This window comes from Ictidomys tridecemlineatus, chromosome 2 (genome assembly GCF_052094955.1).
Source record: "Ictidomys tridecemlineatus isolate mIctTri1 chromosome 2, mIctTri1.hap1, whole genome shotgun sequence".
Classification (NCBI taxonomy): domain Eukaryota; kingdom Metazoa; phylum Chordata; class Mammalia; order Rodentia; family Sciuridae; genus Ictidomys; species Ictidomys tridecemlineatus.
The window spans coordinates 122,367,214-122,372,219 of NC_135478.1; the positions used below are offsets into that span (position 1 = coordinate 122,367,214).

The 5,006-nt window shown below is 45.8% G+C and overlaps 1 long non-coding RNA gene across 1 annotated transcript; it reads right to left on the bottom strand.

The window, feature by feature from the left end:
* Nucleotides 1-2,530: 2,530 nt before the first annotated feature.
* On the bottom strand, nucleotides 2,531-4,514 carry LOC144375330 (uncharacterized). The gene is made up of 2 exons (XR_013435013.1): nucleotides 3,876-4,514; nucleotides 2,531-3,108 (listed from the first exon to the last, which is right to left on the bottom strand). It is a non-coding gene; the product is annotated as an uncharacterized LOC144375330 (long non-coding RNA).
* Between the last annotated feature and the right edge of the window lie 492 nt (nucleotides 4,515-5,006).

Genomic DNA, 5,006 nt, shown 5'->3' on the forward strand with positions numbered 1-5,006 from the left:
AAAATCAAGATGATATTACCTATTGCCTCTACCAGACTTACACATAGTGGATAATCAACAAACATTAAAAACCCTCTGTGCCCTTATTTCACACTAGTCCAAGCAGAAGAAATAAGAACAGTGGGAGAGGAATAAACTCCAGCCCAGTGCTTTGCTTATCTGTGAGGAGTCTCCCTCTCTGGTGTAACCAGAAGACTGGGAGTGGAGGGACTTCTTCAACATCTTCTCCAGTTGTGCTTTGTCTTTGGGACCATGATTATGCAGGGGAGGAAGCCAAGGAGTTTCACATACACCACCTCCAATGATCTAACTTACTTGTGGGTACCTTACTGTGTTCCTTTTCTGACTAAGTTGGTGTGCGTTGCCCAGTGCAGGGCGTTCAGCCAATCAGAGCAAGGAGAAAACTTGGGCAACCATCTTTCCCCCACCATTTATCTGAAATGAGATCTGTGAGCATCCCAGAGCAGGCCATAGATGGTAAACAATATTTCGTACATTTATGTTTCTTTTGGTATTTCTTTTGTCCCCATCATCATCCTCCTCAAATGATGATATAGTTTGAATATTCAGTGAGCTTCCAAAGGCCCCATGGGTCACAAACCTGTGTTACTATAGAGGGTGGTAGAACCTTTAGGAAGTGGGACCTAGGGAGGAAGACAGGTCACTGAGGGCATGCCTTTAAGACCCAACCCCTTCTTTCCCTCCCTCTCTCCCTTCCTCCCCCCACCCCTCTCGCCCTGATGCTCATCTGCCATGAGATGAGTAGCTTTGCTCCACAATGTGCTTCCACAATGATGTTCTCCCTGGAGACAGGCTCAAAAGCTGACCATAGCCTGAAACTCTGAGCCAAAATAAGTCTTTCCTCCTTGAAAATTAATTATCTCAGGTACTTTTTCCCCAGCAATGGAAAGCTGGCTTACAGATGGGCCGTGTTGCAGGTGGAAGGGGGATCCTGCTCCACACCTGTGGCAGTGTTGAAGGTTGCAATGTCGTCATCCCACATGTGGCCTGGTGGATATAGGAATGATTATCAAGACAAGAGTCTCCCCCAGCCCCTGCCACCCAAGAGGAAGGTGACAGGAATATGAGTTGGATCCTGTTGCATCTTCCTACTAGGAGGCCTCCCTCTGACAACAGCCCTGGCGATCTGGGCTTTACTTTTATGAAAGGGGCTTATATTCTTGTGCAGGTTCCAAGAGTATAAAGAAGGAGCAGCAAAAAGACTTGACTTGTTTTCAGCAATAATTGGAATGCTGGAGAAGGCTGCCTTTGTCTTCCTCTCTAGATGTCAGAAATTACAGACAGTCCTGTTGTCATGAAGCTTGAGTGATGTGCCCCAAACCCACGGAGATACATAGGAACAAAAAAATTGATAACAAGCCAATACATATGAAAATTGCTGGGGCGCAGCCTTTGTAATTATCCCTCAGTTTTTGTGGTAGAAAGGTGCTACAATTTGGATGTGTTTTGTATGCTAAGCATTCACATGTTGAAATCTGTTCCTCATTAGGGAGATGTGACAAGTGGTGGAAACTTTAAGAGGTGGGACCTGCTCAGTGTGATGGCACATGCCTGTAATTCCAACTACTAGGGAAAATCACAAGTTCAAAGCCAGACTCAGCAATTTAGCAAGGCCTTAAGCAACTTAGCAAGACCCTGTCTCAAAATAAAAAAGGGCTGGGAATGTGGCTCAGTGGGTAAGTGCCCCTGGGTTCAGATCCTGGTACAAAAAAAACAAACAAACAAAAAAAAAGAAGTGGGACATATAATAACATGAGTAGGTCACTAGGGGTGCTGCCCTTAGAAGCGATTAATATAGTTTTAATAGGTCTCTGGATAGTTCCTCTCCCTCTAGGACTTGTTTCTACCGTGATGCTATCCACCATGAAGCCTTCATAAAAGGGCAAACAAATGGAGCTAAACAGGTCTTGACCTTTTAGCCTCCCAAACTGTGAGCTAAATAAACCATTTTTCTTTATACATTATGCAGCCTCAGGTATTTTGTTATAGCAACAGAAAACAGACTAATGCAAAAAGAACTTTGCAACTTGTCTTAAACTTTAAGAGAAATGCTTTTAGATATATGTTCTAGACCAGTCACTGTCCTTTAAAGATATGAAAATATGTTGTTTAAAATTTTCATTAGCTACTTTATAAATAAAAAAGTGAAGTTTATTTTAGTAATGTATTCATCCTTTATGTCAAAATATTATTTCTGCATGTAACAATATAAAATACATTAACAAAAAATGTTATTCTTTTCCCCATACTATGTTCATTTTATTTTGTTTTGTTTGTTCCCTTTGTTTGTAGTATCAGGAATTGAACACAGGGCCTCACACATGCTAGGCAATTATTCTACCATTGAGATACATCCCCAGCCCTTTTTATTTTGAGACAGGGTCTCACTAAATTACCCAGGTTGACCTTGAACTTGTATCAGCCTCCTAAGTAGTGAATATTACAGGCATGCATATACTTATTAACACACATTTTCACCTGGAGGAGCACATTTCAAGTGCTCAGTAACTAATCAGGGCTAATTATTTTATTTCATTTTTTCTAACTGCATACTGCAGGTCTGGAAAGCATAAGAAAATGTGCAGTTCCTATGTTCCGGCTGGTTACTTGTAACAAGATCAAGGGAGATCAAAATAAAGTTATTCATAGACAGGTTGATTGAGGAGAAAATTCAAACTCCTGTGATAATACCATTTACAATTTTCTAGTGAACCAACACAATTCTCTCAAACTCTGATCCTGCAGACTGTTGTAATACTTTTAAGGTCAGAAATTGAATCTTAGGCTTGATTAACAAAAGGTGAGTGACATCCTGACACTGTAGCTGAGAGTGAGGATTGCTATGTCCCATTGTAGCTCAGCATTTTATTCCAGCCTTCAAAGGTGCTATGTGGTGGAAATGGAATCCAGTTGCTCCAGAGGAAAACGTTGGGGAAGAGATCCCAGGACTCAAAAGAGCTCACAGGATTTGGTGCACAAGGTCTCTTGAGGGCTAGAGCCAGCCCTCAAGTCTCCTCCCCCAAATGTCTCCCAGCCACAAATCTGTCACTGTTGGTTTTCACCAAGTTCTCCAAATCTCAGGTATTCCTGGAAAGAGTAATAGAAGAGCAAATAGAGGAGAGTAGGCAAAGATGCGGTGATTCCTGTCTTTTAATTTTTTTTCATCGCCATCACTGTCAGGAAGAACTTCCTCAACCCTCTCAGGGTTCACAGAGAGATTCAAGAAATAGAAAGGTTGCATAAATTGTGTCATCTCATCAGCATCCCCAAAGACCTGCTGAGCACACAAGTGTTTCAGAGAAATATTTCCCCTCAAGTGTGATAGGGTTGCACTCAAAGATTTCTAAGGCCTGACCACCTACAGCATCCAAGACCAGTCCTACAACCCAGATATAGAAGTGTATAGTGAGTGGAGGTCTCACAGGAGTTTGACAGCATTCACTGAGAGCAGAGTCGCCTCAGGGGGCAGGCAAGTGGTCTCTCTGGCTCTCTAATAGCTCCCACAAACCAGGCCAGGCCCAGGGCACCCTGTGTAAAACTTTTGCCTAAAAAATATTTCTGCTCTTCAGGGCCCTTCTCTGCGTTGGCCTGGAGAGATAAAGGCCAAGGCCCTCCTTCTAGTTTGGGAGGCAAGTGGTTCACAGGCGCTGGGAGACCAGCAGGTATGCCTTGTCTATACTTCAGGCACTGAAATGCCCCTGTGCCCTGAAGACAGCTCACTTCTGGGAGAAGTCCTGGGGAGAGCAGGTCACCTCATAGCAGCTTTGGCCCTCTGTACCTCCTCTCAGGCGCCAGAAGTTGGGCCTATTATATTAGTCCCAGAACCTGGGGAAAGAAGTAGATGGTCAGCTCACCTCCTCTCCCTGCTCTGCTCCCAGCTTTCCCTACCATCTTCCCGTCTCCTCGTTGCCTGGGCACGGAGGGCTTTGCACTCAAGTTGAGAAGCCAGAACCTGGACATAGAAAAGCCTTGAGATGCCAGCTGATATTTAGACTGACATCTCCGCTGCTTGGAGAGCCCAGAGCTCGCCCTGGGTACTGGAGAGGCGGGGCCCAGGGAGACCAAGGCGCCAAAGCTGCGCGGGGGCAAGGCTCAGTCCCTTGGCGCCTGACTTGGCGTCGTCACCCAACGCAGGGGGTGGGGGGAACCTCCTGGTACCTCGTTGCCTCATCCAGAAAGTCGATTCGGGAGGCACGCAGGGGTGTGGTGAGGATCAAACCCGCCCTGAGGAGTTCAGGGAAGGCGCGAGACTGGATCGCGCAGTCGCCGCGATGGGAACGCCCAGCTCAGCAATGGAGACCCGGCCGCCGCTGGACCGATGGCGAGCCAGGCCGTGAGGCAAAGTGCTCTGGCAGGAGGGTGGCCCCTTCACTCAGCCGAGCCGAGCTCAGGCAGTGAGTGGATGGGCCCTTCGAGTCCTTCCTACCCCGCGCTCTCAGGCGGTCAGGGCCTCCTGCACCTGCCGCGGTTGCGAGCATTACACCCGCGCGCGGAGGGCGGGGCGGGGCGTGGGCGGGGCGTCAAGAGCAGGTGAACCCCGGTGTTTTTAGAGCGGGGCACCTACCACTGTGCAGTTTTTACTCGAAACCAAAACTATGGGATTTTTGTTTCTAGTTTAATTATGAAAATAATACATGTTCAGTGCGAGGAAAAAGGCAGGGTGGTGGTGGTGGTGGTGGTGGTGGGAAGACTGCAGAAAAGCACCTGAATCCCTAGTTAGAATAACAATTGGGTCTATTTCCATTGCTTTCTCCTTGTCTTGCTCCAAAAACAGACACCCTGGATCAAAATAGGACTTTTTTTTTTTTTTTTAAGCCTGGATTTCTAAGGCTTTTCAACATTGCCCTATGTCTTCTCTGATAATGATTAGCTAATATTCCGCTATACAATCGTTCTACAGTCTATTTTATTTAACCCCTTTCCTGATAGAATTTTTAGGTAGTTCCATTTGGGTTTTCATTTTTGAAATAATCAAATATTTTATT